Genomic DNA, 24,803 nt, shown 5'->3' with positions numbered 1-24,803 from the left:
TGAGTTTTTTCACTTGATCCCCTGGCTGCTGACCGCCCTTGTCTTGGTTGTGAAGCCCTATAAGCTTGCCTTCACTCATGGGTGGCTCTCAGTTGTCTCTTTACTTCTTTGAGGAACCATCATGCTGGAACAAGGAAGTAATAACATACAGTGAGTGTACAAAGTTGCATGTACCTTTCACTTATAGAATACACAAGTAATAATTGTGTACCTTACTGTGCGCCATGTTTGGCAGAGATAGACGACGTCTAGGGTTGGACCCATATTGAACGGCGGGTTTCGAGACGTTTCCGTGCTCACAAGGAATTCTGACATGACATGAACTGTGTGAATATCAGAAACTGACATATATATACGATACGCTATTTCTAGAGGTGACTCTGCGTTCAATTTCTTCAACGGTACACCGGGCTCTAGATCCATTCAGATATGTGTACCTTGTCAACTTCTTTGCTTGCATGTAAATATAATAACTGATAAATTGACTTTTTAGAGCGGCGCCGACTTAATTTTGTTTTTCTAAGTGTGCAATTTGTTGCTAGCTTTCTTTTATTATTATTTTGCAGAAGTGCAAGACGCAAGTTCGTTCGTGTGCAACCGGATTTGCCACGGAACTTTTTATTTTCCGAGTAAAGCGGTGTGAATCTTTTGTTCCGTGTAAGTTACCCGGATATTATGAAGCGTGAACAAGTAATCACGTTCGAGTCGCGTCTTCCAGTCATGTCGTATAGCGCACGGACGCACGTAACGCGCACTAGCCAATAACGTTAATCTTGCTACGCCTGTGCACTCCATTGGAGAAAAACACATTCGTGTCTGGTGTTGCACGGAGGGTATACCATGAACACAATAAATTATGTATGCGGCTACCTGTAATGAACTTGGAACAGATTCCCAATCAGGTCAAATAAATGGATTGGTCGGTTTCTGCCCAAGGAGGCCCCTCTGGGACAATTTTGCATCGCGATTCGGAAACGCACGTCAAATTAAAACACCAAGCGAGGCTAACTGAAAGGGAAATAAATGCCCCTTAGAAATAGATATTCGCCTAGCGATCACCGACAACGGAACCGCTGAACTCTAAAAACATGGCTTCGGAGAAGCGGGCCGCAGGGCAGTGAACTCTTGAAGGCCAATTGAGCTAATGGGCCTAACGGTGGTTAACGGCCACTGCTATTTTTGTCTTACTATACAAAACCATGATGGTTCCGCGCGGTTACGAATGTTTTCTAAAACTAATAACGTAAGTATAAGGAATTCGTACAATTGGGACATTTTAAATAAATCAAATAACAAAGAAAAAAAAAGGAGCTATAGTTCCCCATACTGCTCTCGGGCGCTGTCAACGCCCGATCACCGGAAGTGGCCTTGAGTGGGACCACCGTATACCATTTTACTGTAAGTGGGACTAGAGTGGTCATGGAGAGCCACCATGAAAGGGTGGGAAGAGACATAAAAGCTACGGAAAGGCCAGAGCCTCGGAAGGCTTATGAAACGATGGGAAGGCTTACATGGCCTGGCACGTGGGACACGAAGCAGGCGGCCCGGGACCGAGCGGGCACACCGAATAGAGGAAGACGCGTCAGACCATCTCGGAGTTGGAATGATACTGGTTCTTTTCACAATATCTACACGCATTCATGGCACACCTGGATAATAATTTAATTACAGTAGCTCAATTACTGTTATTTAATTACTTTATAATTTGTAATGGTAACTTACTACGTTCGGCTAAAAGGAATTGTAATTGTAATTTATTTACCTTCTAGCGTCAGTAATGGAAAAATTTCAAGCGCAATGACAATTACTTTTGCAAGACTGCCGCGCCGACGGAACGTCTCTGAAAGCCTCAGCACTCGCACAAGCGTCCTAGCGCTTGACGACACACTCGCGCACACAGACATGTACTCACACACACGCACAAGAAGAATAGTGTTGCGTTTGTTGTTTTGCTGCTCATACCTGCGGGCTAAGGAACAATCCTCTTTCGAGCCTACCTCATCGGCGCCGCTTGGCGCCGTCTGTAGTGTGAGCAGAAAACAATAGCTTAAACATGCCAAAATATAGAAAGAAACAAAATTGAGCTTCAGCTTTTAGCCGAGGTTGGGGATTTTAGTTGTCTACGAAGTTATTTTTCTTCTTTTAAGTTTTTTACGTCCCTCTTGCATTTCTGTCGCATATCTGTTTTGTTGTATTATTCTAAAGTTTATTTCCTGTTGGTTTTACTTCGGGTATTAGTTGCATAAGTATTTTTGAGATTGACCTCGCATCTGTGAATATACTCACCATTGATTCGGCAGCCCCAATTCAGTTCTTGTATATTTCTGAGCCAATATAATTTCCACTCAATGTAAATAATTTACACTAACACAAAACGTTTACTTGTCAAATGTGGGTCAAGCCAGTTTTATTTTAGCGATCTGGCGTTTTCGAGCATATAAACTAATTCATTATTTATTGAAAATGTAAGAGCCTAGAACTGCATTACCCCATACGGTCAAGTTCTATCAATAATTTAACAAAATTCACAAGAGAAAAGTACAATACGTGAACAGCGATCGTTGAGCCTCCTCAAACATTGGGCAAGGAATGAACAAATGCGCTGCATTCTAAACATCTCGTTTAAATTTATATTTTCCAGGTCGGGTCGCTCCCAGAAATACGTAATTGCACAGTAATTTGTAGTTGAAATAAATTACCTTTCATGTAGTAGTAATTGTAATAAATCACCTTTCATGTATGAGTAATTGTAATAAAACGACATTTGGAGCAAAGGAATTGTAATTCTAATTAAACTGTATTTTGAAAGTAATTTACCCATATATGAGACACGGCGCGTGCCGCAGAAAGGATCATGGCGCCATCTTGTTTTAACAACACACACTATCCATCAAGGCGCCATCTGATGTACAGATAGCGTACTACAACACTACAGGCGCCACTGGGTGTGATATCATTCTGGTTGACTCCACGCTAGCTGGATCTTCGTTCAAAACCCACGGCCGTCTTCGCGTGAAAGGTAAAGCGTTTACATTTTGACCATTCAAGCGGTTTCATACGTGCTTTATAGGCATTATCATTTTATTACGTGCTTTGCGGGCTCCTCGGCGCGATTCCGAAACTATAAGAATTATCAACGAAACGCCCGTCCTCATGGTAGATATCGTGCTTTCGGCGCGCGCTCTGCGATCGGATTCCCGACAGACTGGCCTATGAGCCTACACCCAGGGTTGCCTCCCCTTCCTTTTCCAACTACGTCGTCTGCACACACACACGCCGTAGCTCTCGAGAAATGCGAACGATCTCTCTGCGTGCGGCGTGTTGATCTGAATCCTGAAGCCGGCGAAGCGCTCGCTGAGCGAACCGGTCCGTTGGCTCCGTGTCAAAAAGACGGGGCGGGTGACACGTCTGATCCGGAGAGCTTTTTTTTATGCGTGCTCCGGAGAAGTTTGATCCCCGTAGTCACTCGCAAAACTTCAATTTCAATGTTTGCGTTAGCCTTGTTGTCACAGTCACGAAAACCATTGCGCCAGCAGTACTTCATAGACATAGATACGGTTGAAAGTTATGGTAATATCAGAGGGATGCGATGCTGTGACTATCGGCCTTGAGTGGGCCGATAAGATTGGACAACTCGGTTAAGTAAGAGTATTAAAGAAGGGAAAGCAAAGGAAGTGTTTCGCGGTCAGTGGCATTGTATCGCACCTTTGCTACCTTGGTTCATTTCATGTTGTAATTTATAGCCGAAAGGGGCAAGGGATAGGCACGTGGCAATGACGCGTACATATATGATAGCTTGTCTGCCTTGATCAGATATGACCCGTCTTCCTCAAAGGTTATTCGCCGCCGAGCTCAGTGGCTCGATACGCCTCGCATGTCGCCTCATTCTCGAGTTCTGCGCATGAGAAAGAAGACGCGAAGGCGGGAGAGGAGGTTATGGACGATTCTGACTAAGCGCCGCCCTCGCACATGTCAGGAGGGGGGCTTGGGGTGAACAAACGTCGGCGCCGGTAATGGCGGCCGTTACGTATGGGCGACCCAGGTTTCGCTGACCCCAGTGACGCCGCTGACTCAGAACATGTTTAGCGAAAAAGTAAAACAGCGCCGAATATAACGGAGGACAAGAAGACTAAGTGTATAAACAGCGCTGACTCTCCACTGGTTGATTGAGAGAAAACACAAATCGACGCGCATCACGGATCCTCAAAAATACATCAAATCACTGTACCTGCACGCGTCAAACCTCCTCAAGAATGCCAAACGCTTTTTTTTTTGCTTCGAAATATAAAAAAAGCTTTTAAAATTTCTGTAGTCATTTGCTGACTGTGTTCTCCGAAAATACTCGTTTTTTTTTTTTTATCAAGAAACGTGCTTGCAACCGCACCTATCACAGTGTACATCAGTTCGCCTTCTATAGCATTATGTGACAGAGTTGGCATTCTCTAGCAGCTAGGTTTAACACGTGCGGGGAGCGGTGACTTGATGATTTTTGAGGATCCGTGATGCTTGTCGATTTGTGTTTCATTCAAATAAATCAGTTCAGAGTCAGTGCTTTTTTTATGCACTTCGTCTTCTTGTTTTGTTTTTTTTTGCGCTGTTTTACTTTTTGGTTAAACGTGTACAACCAACACGCCCAAATTTCCACCATATGACTCACAACATATCGCCGCCGTCTCTCTCCTTATCGGAGAGGGAGGCGGAGCTGACGGCCCTGGCAGCAAGAAGGAGTGTTAGTTTATCGGCGGGTAAACCCCTCTGATAAACGAATGGTAATGATAAACTTCGTTATCTGTAGTAACCGGCTGCATTTTAGAGTGGACAATATCTCCATTTATCGAAAAAGAAAAGTTCCAAGCAGCGGCAATATGGTTCGCCTGATAACAACCGGTCGTACTATCGTGGACAATATGAGCTGAAACAGCGCTCCGGCCTGTGCACGGTACTACCTGCGCCGCCTGTCGCATCGCTCCCGAAACACGGCGGACGCTGAGGCCGAGATAAATTATCACTTGCGCTCACTGCGCCACTGCGCTCTTCCGGCCGTTTGCTAGCCCAATGTTCACGTCTTCAGCTACCATGAATTTCAGTTTAATTCAAGAAATCGCCGAAGTGGAAAATGTGCTGTCACGCTCGTATCTCCTCGAGGAGCGCTGCCTGACGAAGCTGCCTTGGCCCCTAAAAGGAGCCGATCTGAATATCATCGAAAACATTTGGAGGCGCATCAAGGTAGCTATGTCACGGTGTCCCCTCCACCGCGCCACTGCCTACAAATTGTGGAAAGCAATGGGAGGTGAGTGGGAGTGGCTTCGGGGCTGAGCCAGACTTCGTGGCCGCGCTCTATGATTTCTTACCAGACAGGATGAGAGCCGTGGTCCGGAGTCAAGGGAGAATGACGCGGTATTAAATTATTTTGCAAGTTTTACTGCACCTCGGGACCCCTGAACTGGACTTCTGCCGATTGGAACAAAGCTTGATCTTACGGTTGTGGCACCCTGTTTGACGCCGTTAACCACGCATACTTTTGAGGGGTGCCTCCTTCATCCCGATCTTCTTGTATAGTGCAGTTGAACTTCCACGTCGACTATTAATCTTTTGTGTCTGACAATGTCCTCTGCAAATATTTTTTCGATTAAGTTTCAATCTCCTTCTCTTGACAAACATATGACTGTTTTTCCCACCTTATTAAGGCTAAAAATTCGTAAACAAAAAACTGGTGTCTCCTTAGCAACTTGTTTTGCTTGAAACAAACATGTGAGCCCAGTAATGAAGAAATAATATTTTTATACCTTTTCATACTAATCAAGGTTACAAAACCTTCTCAGTAACTTGTATGCTTACCGTTTTTTGAACATATGTGATCAGTGAAAGGGAAAAAAAGAATAAATACATTGGAGCCGGACTAAATCCGGCATACAGATTTTGGCCTCTATTTTACGATGTCCCCTTTGAAGCATGCACCTATAATCAAACAAAAACAGCCTGCAGCGTATTTTGATATGACTTTCAAAAACGGTAATCGCAGTTGAAATTTAGTACACTTCAATATTTTTTCTTCACCAGTCAGCGTTTTTTCTACGGGATTTTACGCGATACAGTAAAGTAAATCAATCCCAAAAGGGGAACGACAAGTGTAATCTTTTGTTCCCCCCGCCGCCCTACTCTACATGCCCGCTGTCGCGCCCACCCTCTCGCTTGCAGACAGCCGGAAGAGCGCAGTGGCGCAGCGAGCGCAAGTGAGAAAATATCCCGGATTCAGGGTGCGCCATGTGTGCGCAGCAAGGCGACAGGCGGCGCAGGTAGTACCGTCCGCCGGCCGGAGCGCTGTTTCAGCTCATATTGTGCGCGATAGTACGTGATCAGCTGTTTTAGGCCATGTGGTCCCCAAATTTAGTCTGGCTGCATTCCTTTCAACCCTGACTTGTGTTGTGTGCTGTGCTTGTGTTCAATGTTTTTTTTTTGTGTTTTTTTTTTATCACACGGGTTATTTTGCCGAATATAAGCACCCAAAGGAACTAAATATTTTCTGGAAGACTGTGTGCATGCCTTTATGTAAATGCATTGTCCTGCATGTTCAGGTGCGAAGTTTAACGTTAATGTAGTTTTTAGGACGGACTTCCGTTTAGACAGGCTTACTCCGTTTTCCTTCAGACGTGAGCGATGTTGCGGGAAAAAACACAGAGATCCCTCAGTCTCCTGTGTCACAGAGGTAGTCTACAAGATCCCCTTTGACTGTGGATTGTGTTATGTTGGTCAGACGGGCCGTTGTTTGAATGACCGACTTGGGGAGCATAAAAGGTGTGTAAAAAATTTGGCGCAGAATTCTGAATTGGTTAATCATGTTAGTTCTTGTAATTTTTGTTCCCCTCTTTGGGAAAAGACTTCTGTGTTGTGTAACGAAAAAGAATTGTTTAGAAGGCTAATTAAGGAGACTTTATGCATTCGCGAGCGGGAGAATTGTGTCAGCCAGCCGTCCTTGGTGATCACTGATCGAATGAAAGAGTTTCTGCTTGTTTGACGGAAGCTTTGCAAACCTTGAAAAAGGCGGGGGGGGGGGGGGGGGGGGGGGGACCGGGAAGCGTTTGCTTCGAGTAAGAAATTTGGGGATTAGGCTTTAGCGGTTTGGAGGTCACCATGTGTGGTGACCGTGGGGTTGTTGTTGTTCGAGTGGTCGGCGCCCTTTCCGGGGTTTGTTGGAGCCGGGGAGTGGCTTAGGCCGTCTGGGGTGAACGCGTTGGCCGTCTTGTTTTTGCTTTTGAGTTTTTGTTGCCCTTTCTCTTTTCCTTTTGTGTAAAAGTCTATTTATTGGTATGCTTCTATCAATAAAACTTCAGCTGCGTTTGAGATTTTGTTGTGTTCGTCCGTTTTTTTATCGTTCCCCATCTCAGGGTTTACAAGATGACGGTTAAATTTAGGTGAAGTTTGATCGAATTGCTACTGGTTTGCATATAATTAGAAAGTACCTTGACCTGACCGTTTCAGGGCTTTTCGATGAACCGTTCAACCAGTCCAACGGATGTTTCATAAGTTGCGACAGATAATGAGTAATACAGGTAGTACCGTGAGTACCACAGCACTGAGAAAAGGATATATTCACGGCGTAAAAGAATTGGGCAATGTTTTCAGTAACATTTGCAGCACACTTCGCGAATTTATTTTTAGATAAATTCATGAAAACGTAGTTGGAAACTGAGGAATTTAGTTTTCCATTCATGAGATGCAGACTTCGAACTTTTAATCGAAACTTTCTCATTTTTCGAACTCGAAAAAATTCGAAATATTTGATTTTCCGAACTTGAATTTGGAATGAATTCAGAATGGGAAACGCAAAGTCGAGTGCTGGCGAAAGCGTGCGATACCCTAGTTACACGGGCGCTCTCAACTGCCATTGAGTGAGCGACAGTTGACTCAATCGCGATCAGCCGGAGTTACATGGCGCCGCCATCTGTCATCGAGCCGCTAATGACAGTCGAGTTGAACTGAGCGTGAGTACCTCAGTTGAATACCCCCATCAATTCAACGGAGCTCCTTCAAGATGGCGATCACAAATTCCGGTGCGAGCACGTCAGCAGCGTCCGCGAGAGGAAACGGCGGCCAAAAGTGCTTGATTTGGATGCGCGATACCAACGCTGACCCTCACATTCCTCTGGGAAGATAACCTCGCCTCTCTTTGCGGAGCGAAGCGAAATGCGGCCATCCTTCGCCCGCATCACCCAATTTCTCAACTCGGCAGTCGCGAGCGCCGACGTTGAGCCAGTCGAGCTTTTCATGGTGAGGCAAGTGAAGCTCAAGTTAGAAAATCTTGGCCAGATCTACCGGTATGTAACACTTCTGACGTGAGCAAGTAAACTAGCGAGCATTTCAGTTCCTGGAAGGGTATTATCAATGTGTTGTTTCGCTGTCTGCGTTTGTTTCGACCTCGTTTGTTTTCAGGTCCACTTTAAAACAAGATTGTTTGGTATTGTTTGCTATGCAAGCTCGCAATTACAACGAAAAAACGTGTTGATACTTTTTCACTTTGTAAAATATTCTTATCTTTCAAAATATCTTTTTCGTTAGTGTTGGTCACGTGACGTGTATCCCAACTGGGTTCGGAAAGCCTGTGAAAGTGTACCGTCGAATAACTCACTCGGGATGAATGTCATTTGAAAAGTTCTGTCATTGACTCACTGACAGTTGAGTGCGCCCGTGTAACTAAGGTATGAGCCATTCAAGAAGCTCACGGTCAGGTCCTTATCTACTACACGCAGGGGGGGAACGGCTGCGCCATTTGCGTTATTTTGCGCCAGACGCTTGTGTCTACGCCATCCTGCGCCATGTTGCAGAAACTGCGCCCCAACCAATACCTCGCGCTATTATGCGCCACATCGCAAAACGTGCGCAAAAAAAAAAAAAAATTATTTTGTCTTGGTTTCGGTTTTTATCGACTCGATGGGCAACAATGAGGGCGTTTAGCCTGGTCGGCCTTGCAATGCTTTGTTGTGTTTATTCCCCCTGTCTATCCCGAGTCGGAAGCGCGCGAAAAAACTCGGATTCTAAGCGTTACACCACCTGCGACTGGATTGTTATTCTTCAACCATAAGCGGTAGGGCAAATCGGCCGAGGTGAGGTCGAGTCGTTAAGCGTCAGATTGCATGAGGCTCTGCGGCCCGGGATCCGGACGTCATCCAGTCGAAAGCAAATGAGTAAAATATTCCTTTTAGTACTTCATCGTTAGGAGCTCGAAGCGCATTCTCGCAAGATAGATCGTGATTTGATAGAACTGAAACGCGGTACGATCCGAAACCTTGCAGGCCAGCAGCACTACTTATCTGCTCGGCGTACTTTAACCTTGCTCCTGCTTATCGCTTCAAATACGATAACTTCGTTAATCGTAGTCTGCGGCTTCGATACGAGTTGCACAATAGGATAAACTCGAAATTTGTTGCCCTGTTTCTTCGTGCAACTACACGTCCGTTGTTTACGCACGTCACGTGGTTCGCACATATAATTACTATGTCGAGCACGTGTGGGTTGTGCGATAAGCAGTGCTAGCTGGTTTGCATCTTGATCATCTGAGAGCCACTCAGAAAATATCAAGGACGCTATCTTCAGAAACATACAGTAGTTGCTTTTTGATTCTTATTAAGGCTCACAAAGTTTCAAGTTTTCGCATCTTTTACACTGCTATCCCATTTACATAGGCCCCTAACCACTCATGTTCATCTTCGCTGCTAAGCAGAATTGAAATTGTTCCCGTGCTTGTCTAAGACACAAGCCGAAGGGCAATGCAAACTGATATGAGCTGCTCCTAACCTGCTCCGGAATGTAGTTTTAGCTGCTCCCAACCTCTTCCAAAACAGCTGAACAGCTGTTTTGGAGTGTGAAATATAAAAAGGCTAGAATGGCCTTGCCTAGTTAGTCTTGCCCTAGCCCACTCCTTAACGTCCTAGGTCGTATATTCGAGCTCCCGCCTGTACAGGGGTGAAACTAATGAAATGTACTTGGGAGCAGCCACTGGAGCAGCTGAAACATTTCAGCTGCCCCCGTGGCTTTGCGCTAAACCACCGAAGGCATCCTTCTCGAAGCGCCGACACCGTGTTCATTACGGCTATTACGCGACAGTAGAAGCGACGGCAGCCAGCCGTCTTTCTTCGTCGACGTTCGCGTAGTGGTTCTGCCAACCTACGGAGCCTCAGGGCGGCTGCATTTTCCCCGAGGCAGGATAATTATCCGAGGCGAACCCTTTCGCGACCACCGAAATAAAAGTCTTCTTGCTTTATTGAACTTAGCCTCTGTTTGCCGTTAGAAACGACGAATCTCTCCGACGCCGACCCGGCCGCGTTTAGTTGCTTCCCCACGCGGATTAAAACCATGGGGCGACTCCGGTGCCCGTGATTGGCCTTTTTTGAGGCACGATACGAATGCGCGCACCGCCGGCATGCTAAACGCACGCCCAGTGTTTCACGCGTACATAAATTCATCCTCGGGTATAGAGATGCCGTCTCGAGAGATTTGCTCGCTCGCTCGCTGGCTGCTTGCTTGTTTGGGCTTGCGGCCCTATCGGGAACCGACGGCGCTATCTTCGCATTTTTACTTCTACACGTGGATTAGACCCGAGGGACTTTTATCGCTCCACCACGCGGGCTGGGTTTTGTTTTCGTCGCCCAAACTAGCTTTTTGTTTACCCGCCAAATATCCATCCCCAGCTACGCCCCTATCGAGTCGCCTTGTAATGTGCCACCATACAGTGTCGCCGCGGCGGCAGTGTGCAGCGGCACATTACAAGGCGTCGCCCTTTGCTGCTGCTTTTTTGACAAGTGTGCTCTTTTTTAATTTCCTGCACAGGTTCGCCCTCCTTTAAATTAGTTCATTCCGTTTTCTCCTTTTTCATCGTCTGTCATTCGTGCCATTTTTGGTGGAGGTACGGGGTAACTCAGCCCATGAAGCGTGCCCCTCCCAGGCCTCGCAGCAGCAAGCGACGGAGTGTAGGTGTAACAGCGGGCTATCGTGAGAGAGAATCAGCTAATGAATCGGCAATGCGACGTTCGGCTCCTTCCCTACTATGCTTGTCATCTCAAATATTCGATCTAGTATGTTCGGGAAAGAGCTAGGGCAAGCTGACTATACTTCGTTTTACCCTAAGTCCAGAAGCAGCAGACGCTACGAGCTGAGGCCATCAACCAGAGAGCGTCAAAAGCGCACCATCATGGTGTTCGTCATAATTCTGTGCGTATTCTATCATCGCTGAGCCAATCATAAAAAGAAAAGGCCCAGTAACTAGCGCTTTCGACGCTCCTTGATTGCTTTCATTACCTCGAAGTATCGGCGGCGTCTGGACTTAAGCTGAAATGAAGTATAGGCAAGGTCATTCTGGCCTCCTTTCCTTTTGCACTAGGGGTAAGAGTGTACGTGAATCTCTCAGACGAACGGAGAAACGTATCTTCTGGATCACGCAGGCGGCAATATCTTGAAATATTGGGTTTTATCTAAAAGGAAGCGCAATGAATATAATTCATTATCGCTTGTATTATCAGAGGTATGAATGTACGTCTTTATTCCTTCTTTATAATTGCAAATATGTTGTTTAAATGTCATACTTTAAACCACCTATATATGTTCAAAAGATCTTCATGTTTTTATATTTCTTCATAACGCTTTATTAAAAATCATTCATAAAAAGTTGGATACATCTTGAACCGTCATTATTGTATAATAATAATAATAGCATTAATAATAATAATAATAATAATCTTTATTTTCGGGTGCCCAAAAAATATCCGGAGGTCTTCAATTTGGTACACAAAAACGAGTAAACGCCAAATTAACACAAAACCAATAAAGCACATCACAGAAAGGTAGCGATCCCTTGCAATGGCTTGTGGTCAATAGAAAAGTCACTGGATATTTCAATACCTGGATTGTCAAAGCGATTGAACAACGATTTCATGCGTGGCAAGGGTGACGATCATAGTAGTGCAAAACTATGAATTATACTCTCGATAGTATCGATAGTCGCCAGAAATCTGACTATCGATTGTAAAAAAACTAATGATAGTACTATCGATAGCCGACTATCGAAAGACAATCGATAGTCAACTGTCAAACAACTGTCGATAGTACTCTCGATAGTTTTGCCACACTATCGATAGTTTTCGAAAAACTATTGATAGTATCGATAGTGAGTTTATCGATAGTTTTGCATGACTAGAAGATATGCAGATGGTATTGACATAGAAATTAGAGTGATTCCCAGTCAAACGGAAGGGTGCATGAGTATTAACATTGTATAAATGCGAATCATTACCTGTAATTCCATTTACTATCTTGGGCAAAAATATCAAGTCGCGTTCTGTTTGCTTGTCAACCAATGTCCTCATCAAGAACTTATCTAGAAGAAAGTTGTAATAAAAGTAAAAGCGGCACTGTAGATGGCGGTCGTAACCGATGCTTATTAAAGGTTTTCGCCCACTTTCAATTTTTGTTGAATGCGCTTCTGAAAAACAGTTCCAAGCTACAAAATCAAATTGAAGCGTTGACCTAACAAGAGAGCAAAACAAACGAATAATACAGGCCGGGTTTTTAAATTGCTTCGTGGTGCGGGATATTAGTTCGAGCATCTTTGTCGCACTGCCAACAATAGACGACACATGCAATCTAAACGTCAGTTCATTATCCGTCCTCACGCCAAGGTCTCTTAGAACAGAGGCGCGCTTGATTGAAATTTATTTGAATACATAATCTTTATGTGATGCATTACGACGTCTGCACAAAGACCAGACATTTGTTTTGAGAGGATTCAGTGACAGGCAATTCACTTTACACCACTGAACCATGCGCGACTCATCATTCTGTAAAGTTTCGCAGTCGACACGAGTATGAACATTCATAGAAAGCTTAATGGCCCCTGCAATCGACAGCTCGGCATTTTCAACATATGACGCTAAAGCATTTACGAAGATAAAAACAAGGGGGCCAAGAATAGACGCTTGGGGAGCGCCTGAATAGGGAAAAATGTTCTTGAGCGACCGGTATTCATTCGAACACGGTCAGGACATGATAGGTAACTTGGAAACCATTTGCACAACTCTATACAACGACCATCAAAATAATTTCTGCAAGAGCAACTCATGCTTTACTTTATAAAATGCGTTTCACATATCAAAATATGAACAATTAATTTGACCTCTGTTTATAACAACAGCGGCAGAGAAGTTAAAAAAATGTGCACAAACTAGTTTCAACTGACCGTCCCTTCAGCAAACCGTGTTGGCAAGATGCACATTTTTGGCGGAAGTAAAAGTTAATTTAGTTATGCATAACGCGTTCAACACCGTAGAAATTTCAGGCAATAAAGATGTGAGGCGATAGTTATTAGTAACAGAAGCGTCGCCACCTTTGAAAATAGGTACAATGAGCGCGTTATTCCAAAGCGATGGAAAAACACCAAAACTAAGAGAGCTTAAAGATGTGCTTCAAAATAGGTAAAATCAATTCGCCACAACCCTTAATAATGAAAGATAGATTGGAATCAGCCCCAGTAGATAATTTTGCTTTTAGTTTCTTTATAGCTTCAGCGATTTCTTCGATATGTACTCCAACGCCAGACAAAGAGTTATGGCAGTTGATTTTAATATTCGTAGGCTGAACTGCTTACCGAACGGTGGAGCAACAGTAAACTAAAGTTATCGGCAAACATATCTGCAACCTCTACAGGGGCGGAAACATATATATTGTCATGTGAGCGGTCGCGTAGGCAAACAATTCGGCTAGTATCGCGAGTGTCCTGGTTAGCAAACCTTCAAGAATCTTCTAGGCTTCGGTTAAAGCTACGCTCTATTCGGTCAACGTTTAAGCGCGTATCTTTCAGGTTCAACCTTTTAGGTACAGCACGATACATGCTAGACTGAGTATACCATAAAGCATTGCGAGTTCGTTTACAGTCTGAAAGTGATCTTTACGCAAGCAATTTTATAAATATTTGGAAAACCATCCGGGATAAATTGAAGGCTTGAAAATCTGCTAAGGCACAAAAGTCTCAGTCGCATCAACGAGGCAGAGGGGCTTAGAGCAATAAACTGGCAGCTGAAAGTGACCCCCAACAGGCCGGCGCCATGTTGCATATTTTTCACCACTAGACGCGTGACCTTATAGTTTTACGTCCATGTTTTAACAAAGCACCGCGATCAGATAATTGGTTATTGATATTTATTATCAGTACTTGACGAGGTAAGTTTCGTTTGTTTTAAGTCCAAATTGTGGTCTTACGACAAAAAACTCGGGCAGCTTCGCAATGGCTCCGCTAGTTGCCGTCAGCCGCGGCGCTGTATTTTGGGTTTCTATCGGAGCTAGACGCTGATCTCTGGGGCTAACAGTATTGAAAAGTTGTTTATCATGTTTTTTTGCAGCGATCGCAATACAAATCTAGGCTCAGTTTTGCGTGAAAGCCTGAGATTTTGGTAAGGTCAGGTGTCTAGTGGTCAAAAGTGTACAACATGGTGGCAGTCAAGGGGGGGTCACTTTTGTCTGGTGAGCGAGATACCAGTTTATCGCTCCGAGCCCATCTACCTCCTTGAATTGTGTATTTAACAATCGACGAAGACGTCTTAGTCACCGTTTCCTTGTCGGTTATTGCAAGAAGCCCACTCCCATGAAAGTGTTTTGAAGTATCTCTACATGCTCAGATAATCTCCTAGGGCATAGTTGTAAGTAGAGTAAGCACGGGATATTAGCTTTTTTCGTGGAAGTAGAAGTTAACCTCCAATTTTGAGCGAAACAAATCTATTCACACTAAGGAATCTCTAACAGGGGTCACAAAATCCACTGATATGTTAGATAAAACAAGGTTGAAAACCTTTCTAGCGCTATTCGTAATTGGGTTAAGTTGATCAGGGCCACCGTAGTTCAGGAACGACAGTCACCATGAAGCCTTATTTGGTGTTATAGGGTTTCAGCAATTAAGAAACCTCATCGGCCAGTCTACTTTTGGAAGATTAAAATCTCCATATAGCTGTACTCCGCGCTATGAAAAAAAGTATTTGTTTACTAAGTTTCTCAAAGAGTTCTATACATGTTACTTCATCGGAAAGTTGTGGAAAATAATAGTTTCCAACTAGATAGTTAAAGTCATCGCCTGCCTAAATCTCTACCGAGACACACTCATAATATGATTCCAGGTCAAAACGAGGGTGTGACGAAAGAAATGTCTCGGTAGCAATTAAAACGCCAACTTCCGGCGATACACTCTGTAGTTAGGCGTAAAATAGTTGGAGTCGGGTATCGCATAACAAAACCAAGTTTCTGCGAGGAGAAAACATCAAACTTCGTTGTCACGATGTTTGGCAGGAACTCGTCGGCCTCCGTTTGCAGGCCCCTCACGTTTTGATAGCAGACACTAAGCGTTGCAGCCATTCTCGCGTGTTACTGTTTCATCATTTCGAACACGCGCATTGTCGAGCCGACCGAAAAACTGGTGGAAGATACTGCCCTCTGGCTAAACTTAGGGTTTGTTGAGAGCTGCAACCACTGTCTCATCGCAAACATATCGGTTTGTTGGCAATTTTTTTTTGTGAAAGCTTAGAGAAACTAAAGTCTCACTGAATATATTCCTCGATTTAAAGGTAACTTTCAACACTTGTTTTTCAAGTGTTTTTCATATTTGAAACTAATTTTATAGATGGCAAATTTCTCAAATTTTTCATTATTTTACCGTATACCACATTTTTCTTAGCTTGAAGAAATCTTTTCCAAATGCATTTTTTTCTTCGTAATTTTGTGTTTAGGTATATATAATTTTTGACCTAAGTTTTGTGTCTGAATCTAAAAATTTTCCATCTTGGTAACATTTACCCAGTTCTATGTACAACATATTTCTCTTTATCTTTTAATATTCATATACGTTTTTTTTGTAGAATTTATTGGAGCTAATGGAAGGTCATTTCGACAATTATGTAGTTGTTTTACATATTTAAAATCAACCTCAAGAGTGTATTTATAATCTTATGCTAAAAATGGGTTATCTGATGAGGATGTTGAGATATGTCACAGTCCATGAATTCGATACGATCATATGGCAATCTTTGAGGTAAAGCACATTTATATAAGTTATTCGCATCGAAGTACATTAAGTAGTTTGAGGGCTTAATTTTCAGAGCTCTATTACATCTGTCATTGCTCCTCTAATTCCTTCTTGTATCATAAAAAATCATCAATATTTGAAATCATTTATGTTTAATATTTGTCGGCTTTAACATGGAACCCAAAACTAATCCTGGAGTTGTAAAGCATCAACGTTCACCTGATTCCTGTTTTCAGTTTTCAAATATATCTGCAAGAAAAAAAACATCTTGCTTAAGATATAGGTCAGAGTATTCTACTAAAGGTTTTCAGTACGTTTTATAAAGCGCTAATCCTCTTATATTTTTATCTATTTTATCTACAGTTATCTTGCTTATAAGTGTATTTTCGTGGGAAATTCAGTTTATTTATATATTTCAAATAAATCAATGTATACATATAGGAATATAACTTTTTGTAGCAGTATGCTATCTCTAAGGTCGTTATTGGTCTTTCTTATGTTATTTCTAAACGAGTTTTAAACAAACCCATTTAAGCATGTGTTCATAAACTGTCTAAAAATGTTATTCAAATTCTTCGACTATTCTAGAGAAGGATATGTATTTTTCTTTGTTTGGAACAAGCTAAAAAAATGGTATCATGTTCGAAGCTCTTTTTTTACAAATAGATGTCACAATCCTAACCAGATAAGTTATGAAAATAAACTGGAATAAATATTGAGGAATTATAATCACATCTGTTATATGCTGGACCTTCTCCAGTGCTATGAACCCAGTTATCTTTGACCTGTCCTAAGCATATATAGCACTTATCAGCATGTCTTACTTGGACTGCGTCAATCATGTAATTCTTCCTTCAGTACGCTATGATTTTTTTGGCAATGCTTTTAATCTTGTCGCGAAACCTTTGCTGCATTTTCATCCTAATAAACATACAGCGGGAAATTTACATTATCGCTGAGACTGACAACGTAAAATTCTAAAACTGGATGGAACTTTCTGTTGATAACCTTTGTATTTTCTCCAGCATTCTCTTGTAGTAGTACTAAAACTGACTCAATGTCAAGATATACTGCACTTAAAAGTCTAAGTTTACGAAAATATTATCGAAATTCAATGCTACGATATTCTTAAAATTCAATTCTGTCTAATAACCTTTTGTTACAAATTTCTTTATGATTATCCAAAATCTTTTGCATTGAAGTTTCATAAAGACATCTTTATTCTGTATATAATTCATTATGACCATGTTTGAGTGTTCAACGGAGACTATATCCTTCATTCAAGAGTATTGAGTTTTTTTTAGCTTCTTCGAAAATAGGTTTGCTTTCTCCTTTTAATAATTATATATGTTAATAATATAAAGAACGCACATATCAATTTTACAATGATCCACAGAATTGTGTTATTCAACTTCAAGCCCATTTAACATTTTCTTATTCAGCCTTTCAAACTGGAATTTTTACACGACACAGGAAATGTGATAGCATCAAATTTTAATTCATTATGATATATCTTATATTTGGAAATTATATACACATCATGGCTAGCTGGATGTAATAGAGATGGTACAGTCCAAATGAACAAAAATTGTCTGTATTTTGAACATTTATAACTTCGTGTTTAGTTGGTGCAGTTTGATAGAAATATGTATGATGCACCCCTTATAGCTTGAAATTTAGTGATTGCCATTTCTATTCCAAATACATTTCGAACGTTCCAACCAGTCTTTTGTAATTCACCGGCTTGTCTTCCTGGAATATATTTGTGAATATTTTCATATCACTCAAAATTTCAATATTTAGGATATTGTCACAGTTGAAGGCAACGAGACGATGAATGATGAACTGAAATGAAGAATTCATAGGCGAACTTGTTCCAAAAAAATAAAGAATGAGCTTCGTGACAGCATAAAAGCGGGCGGCGATTTGGCGGTGTAACAGCAAGCGAGAGCGAGAATGAGTCATCGAGGTCACGCGCAGCTCCCTACCTAGTGTGAGTCGGCATCTCGAAAATTCGGCCCAGAAGGTTCAAATGTTGAGCGCTGGGGGTGAGAATGAGTAGGCACTTTCGAGAACAAGAAAGTAGAACGAAATGATAAAAGTTACTTTTGCGAGTAAGAGTGAGCACGAATCTTCTAAAAATCCGTGACCGAGCGTTGATTGCTCAGCCCCCCGCGCGCGGCATTATCCCACCTTTAAAAGTGCATCGTCTAGATGCAACGCGAAAGGGAACAAAAATGGCTCAGAAAAAAAGGAGGCAGCATCTCCATGTGGTGAGTGATGTTGATTGGTGCGAAGCTCTGGTGGTGCTGATGATACTGATTTTATTGTTCATAAGTAGTGCTGATGGAGCTGATTTTTTTATTGCTCATAGGTAGTGCTGAGTTCCGGGTTCCGTTTCGACTTCATTATTACTGCTTTATGATCGGTGAAATGCAGAGCCAGTGATTCTAGTGGATGAGCTTGGATCCGCTAGAAGCCGTGGGAACGCGTCTCCACCGCTTAAGTCAACGGCCCATGTCAGAACGAAAATGTGTAGTATGGATCGTGGTTATATACGCAGTTGAGTACTTGACCGCAGCGCCCTCTCGTCTATAATCCTTGAGCCAACGCATGCAAGGTTTAACGCGATTATATGCGCATTTGACCGCAGCGCCCTGTCGTGTATAGACGTTGAGCATCTACATGCAACGTTGGAGTGTAGCGTAGTGATGAATACGTCTGCCTCGTAAGCATGCGGTCCTGAGTTTTAACCCCCGTGCGGGCGTACGTTTTTTTTTTTGTTTTTTTTTTTTTAAAGTGGGCCGATCCCGGAGGCAGTGCAATCGATGTGAACACGGACGCAAGACGGATGGACAAGGCTAAATCCTAAGGAGCTTCGCACCTAAAAATACGCTGAGACGAAATAAACGTGCCGCGTCACAGTCGTAACGCGCGGAAAACGGCTTGAGTCGAACGACGTGCACCACTTCGGGTCGTGGCTGACGGCGTCCTGATGGTAAAATTCCGTCAGGGTGCACCTCGTAGTTCATGTCCCCAAGGCGGCGAAGGACCTTGTAGGGTCCGAAATAGCGTTTTAATATTTTTCGCGCTTAGGCTACGGCGGCAAATGGACGTCCACATCCACACAATGTCTCCGGGCTGGAACTGTATAGGTCGCGAGGACGAAGGTTGTATTGGCCAGCTTCGACACGTTGTTGGTCCTTTATCCGAAGGCGGGCTAGCTGGCGTACCCCTTCAGCCCGTTGGGTGACCAGCTGGGCGCCGTTGGTGCAGTCGTTCGTCGGGACTTGGGGCAGCTTGGCGTCGAGCATCGTCGCCACTTTTCTGCCGTGCACCAGCTAAAAACGTGTACACCAGTGGTTTTTTGAAAGGCCGTGTTGTGCGCAAACGTGATGTAGGGCAACCAATCATCCCACGTTTATGTTCCACGCCCACGTACACCAATCTCATGTCGGCGGTGGTCTTGTTTAATTGCTACGTCATCCCGTTGGTCTGGGGGTAGTATGCCGTGGTTCGACTGTGGTCGATGTGGCTCAGACGGAGTATCTCTTGCGTCAGTTGGGCCATGAACGATGTGCCTCGGTCCTTAATCAGGACTTGGAGAACGCCGTGTCGGAAGCCGATGGACTCAAAAAAGAACTTGGCTAGTTTGTCAGCGGTTCCCAAAGGGCTTGCGTTTTTTCATGGCGTACCGGGTGAGACAATCCGTTGCCATGATTATCCAACAGTTTCCCTGCATCAACGGCTAAAAGGTCCAAGTAGATCTATTCCAATTTGCTGGAACGGTGTAGTAGGGGGTGCGATCGGCTTTAGGAGGCCTGCCAGCTTCGTCGGTGGTGTTTTCCGTCGCTGACACCCATGGCATGATCGTGTGTAGAGGTGGACAGTCTTCGGGAGATTGGGGCAGTAGTACTTCTCTCGACTCCTTGCGAGAGACCTGCTAGCTAAGGTTACTAGATGCCGGGTTCTCGCGGCAGGCTTGAATCTTCTTGAAGGCTTGTAGGGATTACCAGAAGGCACGTCGAGTTGCTGTCCTCGAAGTTTTCTTTGTAGAAAATGCCTTGCCGGACGGCGGATTTTGGCAGGTCAGGTGAGAAGGCTCGGAGAAACGTACCCCCTCGTCCCTCCTAAAGGTCGATCAATGCGCGCAGCTCAGGATCGTCCCGTTGGAGCGGTGCCATGCCGTTAACTTACACTGCGCCAAGAAAGCGATCGTGTTGTCTTTAGCGCAGCCGCTAGCTGACTCGACGGGGACTCTGAACAGGCAATCGGCGTCGTTGTGTTTTCGTCCTGACTTGTAGAATACGGTCACCTCGTACCATGGTCACCTCGCAGTCGTATGCTCCATCGTGCGAGGCGTCCCCATGGGAACTTTAGGCTCGCTAACCAGCATAACGAGGCCTCATTCACACAGCCATTTTTGCTCCGTCCCGGCGAGAGCGCCGGGCGGCGTGCCCGCCGGGAAGAGTGTCTTTGGACCGGTTCCATAGAAAAATGGTCAATGGTCAGCTATAGAAAATCCTTTGTATGACCGGCTGTAGAAACTCAAACTCAAACTCTGTATTTCTCTCCGTTTGGAGAGGGGAGACAGAAAAAAAAACCAACTCAGTTGTTGCTTGACGAGCCTCTGCCTCCCCACAGCAGCGAAAGAGGACAGCATCTACATAGAAATATTTTTTCACCATCACACTTATAGCACAAAAATAAACAACGTTAGATGGGGGAGGGGGGAAGGACAAAAATAATCGATTTAGCCAAGTTTACAAATTCCAGTGGCACTCTCTCACAAACATGGAACGTACATTTTTTTTTGGTTTCATTCAAAACTTCTACATTCAACTCACTCAGGCGATCTAAAAAACGAGGTACTATATATTTCAATGTATGATTTCCGTAGTTCGTTCTGGAGTGCAGCGCTAACCGTGCGTCTGCAGACCTAGTTTTATAGGTAACCTCCCTCATCCTAAGGTTGGAAATGGATATGAATATATTTTCTTTTGTGCAAAAATATCTTTTCAATGCAAGAAACAGTTTATAATAATACTGATCAGGAATCTGTACAATATTCAATATAATAAATAATGGACTAGTATGACTATTATACTCAGTTTTACATATAGTACGAACCTCTTTCTTTTGTAGAGTATGCAGCAGTTTTATGCTTGTAGTGGTCGTATTTCCCCATACTAAGAAGCAATAATTATATTTTGAGTAGAAGAGGGAATTATATATAAGAAGCATAACAGAAATCGGGATGATATGGCGATATTTGTACATAATACCTACAACTCTTGATAATTTTTGACATGTCTGTTGTACAGTTTCGTCCCATGACATGTATTGATTAAATATAATTCCTAGAACTTTTACGCTTTCAACTATATCTATACAGTGTGTTCCAAGAGAAAGAATGGACGTATAGAAACAGTTTGTATTTCGTGATCTAAATAATACGGCTTTTGTCTTACTGCCATTTATTTTTTAATGAGTGTGAATTTGTCCAGGCATTTAACTTTTCCAAAAAAAATATTTGCGGCACTTATAATCTGGTCAGTATCATTACCTGAAAAAAATATACTGGTATCATCAGCGTAAATAATGAGACTCACATTTTGATCAATATTTACGATGTCATTGATGTATAGATCAAAAAGAAGTGGTCCCAAAATGCTCCCTTGCGGTACGCCGGCAGTCTGTTTTCTAAGATCCGATTGTTTTTTTATTTATTTCAACACACTGGTACCGATAACTAAGATAACTTCTAATCATATCTAGAGCAACGCCACGAATGCCATAGATATGCAGCTTTTGAAGTGACGTGTCATGATTAATACGGTCGAACGCCTTTGAAAAATCTATGAATACTCCGAGTGTTAATACATTTTTTTCAATATTGTTTAAAATTAATTCCTTTTGTTTTAACAAGGCAAGTTCGGTAGAGAAACCCCTTCTAAATCCGTATTGACAGGGCGTTAAAATAGAAAGCTTTTCGCAGAAACTGTACAGCCTGTGATGTATTATTTTTTCTAGAGCTTTTGAAAATATCGGCAAGACAGAAATTGGTCTATAATTTTCGAGGTTGTTTTTATCTCCAGCTTTATATAGCACAGATGCCTTCGCTACCTGCATTTTTTTGCGGATAAAAGTTCCGTTCTCGATTGCTAGATTAAAAATATATGTTAAACACGGAACAATCCGCCCCAAAACATACTTGATAGGTTTAATTTGAAAATCATGTATATCGGAGCTCTTACTATTTTTTAAGCTTTGGAAAAGAGAAAATACTTCATGTTCGTCAGTTGAAGACAGAAACATGCTATGTGAAACCTTCTGGACATACGTAACGGCATCCGCACAGTGTACACTCTGGAAAAGTGTAGCAAAATGATCACTAAACTATTTGGCCAAAGCAACCCCTTTTACAACGATGCCTTCGATTTTTATTTCCGTTACTTTATCCGCATGCCACCTTTGTTTTGTTAACTCCTTAACTTTCTTCCATACTACCTCGGTTCTCTTGTCATATTTAAATAAATTATTGAAATACACGCGTTTAGCCTGCCTTAAAGTTTTTGTTAATTGATTTCTAAGTTTCTTAAGTGCAACCAAGATGTTAACATCTTTAGTGTGCACGAATCTGTGGTAGAGATTATTTTTCTTATTTATCTTTTTTTTTATTTCGGGTGTAACCCAGGGTTTACGAGTCTTTCGAGGAACCCTATGCAATTCATAAGGAAAGCAGCGGTTATATATTTTAAACCTTTCAAGAAAACAATCAAATGCTTCGTCAGCAGACACGCTAGACAGTCGCACTCCAGACTTCGGAACTTATCTGTTGTTCAAAAAGATCAAGGTTTTTAGCGCTTATATTCCTAAAATAAATCTGATCACATAGTTTTTTTTTAGCTGTAGTCTACATTTGCAAGCATATATATTGGAAGGTGGTCACTAATAGTTTCCCAACCACTCCAGCAATTACGTCCGTTTCTGAAATATTTGTTAAAAATAAATCCAACAACGCCGTATTTCGGGGTGAAATGCGAGTAGGCTGGGATATGATGTTGAAGAGTCCGTATGACTGGTATAAAGTCAGCAGTTCAGTTTTATGTGAGGACGACGCAAGCATATCTATGTTAAAATCACCTCCAAAACAGACAGTCAATTTGTTTGCACCAAGAAACTTAAAATACATGTTGAGAAACTCAAGAAAGGAGGATATATTACCACTTGCCGGGTGATAGACAACAGAAAAAGCGGTTTTTGCATGTTGTAAAGTTAGTATTTTATAATCACTTGTAATAGCTGTAAAGTCACTTATAAGTCTGCACTCAATACCTCTTTTTACATGTATACATACTCCACCTCCTACTTTATTGGTTCTGTTTGCACTAAATATTTCGTAATTCTCAAGCCTATCTACTTCTTCGATATTTTATACCATGTTTCACTGAGCGTAATAACACCAAAAAGAAAATTAAAACCATCCAGAAATATGTTTAAGTCATCAAATTTATTCCGTATCGATTGCACATTTAGGTGAAAGAAAGTGGCGCCTTTGGTTGCTTCTTGAAAACAAATTCGATTTCACTTCTTAAAGAAAGAGTCTTGTCATTCATAGTAAAAGAAAGAAAAAAAAACTACCAGCAGCGAAAAACTACACAAGTGTTTGCAAGTCATCTAGAGTTTTCACTACATGTGTTTGCGCCCCATCCTTTTCCCTTACCAGTACTTTTCCATGTTTGTACCAAACGTATTGGTACCGTCTTGCCTTTGCGCATTCTTTCGTTTCCCAAAGAAGTCTTTTATCCTGGTTTGTTAAGTTTTCCAAGATGTACGCTTTGCTACGAAGTCGCTTTAAGTTCACTCGTTTCTCGAGCCGCAGATCCCGAGTTGCTTGATTTGAAAACCGAACCAAAATTCCGGGTGTCTTATGAGTGCGCGAGGGTAGCCGATGCATGACCATGATTTGATCTGCTGTCAAGTCGGGCACTTCCAGTTGCTTTGCAATGTCATTTATCTTATCGAAAAGGTTTTTCTGTTCGCTTATGGGGATCCTGTGTATTTCAAGGTTTTGCCTGCGGCTCTTACATTCAAGGTCGTGAACTTTTTGTTTGTTGGTTCCGGTGTTGGTTCCGCTTTTTCCATTTGCGTCACCCTTTTCTTTAAGTTTTTTATTCCCCGTCGTGTTCATCCATTTGCTTTAGCACTGCATCATATTTCGCCGACATGTGCTGAAGTGATTGTTCCATGGCATCCACTGTTTCTTTTAAGTTTAATAGGGTGTCTAGTTTGGCGTTCATGCTGACCAGCATTGCAGCTACATCTAGATCTTTGTTTCGTTCGGTGCCCTGACTGCCTCGAGACTTGGCTGTTTTACATGTCTGGGAGCGCCAGGTTTTACGTGAAGCAACACGTGACTCTTCCGGAACGCCAGAACAAGTGCCTATATGGTAAGAGTACTGGCACTCTAAGCATGTGATCTGCGAGCCTTTTTCCGGAAAATTGGCCCAATGGACCTTTTCCGAGAAGCGTTCTGCGCACGGGCGAGCGCCCGATGCCAAGCGGCGGAAGTCGGAACGAAAAATCGAGGAAAATTCGGAAGGAGGCTGTATATCAGCGAGTAGAACACGTAACTGCAGCATATATATAATTGTGTTACACAAAAAAAGCACGTCGACGAAAAGGAAAACACGACGTTTCGGTGGACGCCACGGATGCCCCTCTTTCAAGTTGCGTTGGGCAGGCG

General features: G+C 42.8%; 1 protein-coding gene across 2 annotated transcripts in view; it reads left to right on the top strand.

Moving 5' to 3' along the window:
* The first annotated feature begins 2,925 nt into the window (after nucleotides 1-2,925).
* Nucleotides 2,926-24,803, top strand: part of LOC115329331 — a 74,488-nt gene continuing 52,610 nt past the window's right edge. Inside the window, exon 1 of one of the 2 annotated variants that reach the window (XM_029990892.4) lies at nucleotides 2,926-3,019. The gene's annotated coding sequence lies outside the window, so the exon portion shown is untranslated. Of the gene's footprint in view, nucleotides 3,020-8,295; nucleotides 8,316-24,803 lie in introns of those variants that run through there. The other variant, XM_042289579.1, reaches the window with a different exon arrangement.

Source organism: Ixodes scapularis, unplaced genomic scaffold (genome assembly GCF_016920785.2).
Source record: "Ixodes scapularis isolate PalLabHiFi unplaced genomic scaffold, ASM1692078v2 PGA_scaffold12__126_contigs__length_90152505, whole genome shotgun sequence".
In the NCBI taxonomy this organism is placed as follows: Eukaryota; Metazoa; Arthropoda; class Arachnida; order Ixodida; family Ixodidae; genus Ixodes; species Ixodes scapularis.
The sequence above is the reverse complement of the archived record's forward strand: the minus strand, read 5'-3'. Positions and strand labels throughout refer to the sequence as shown.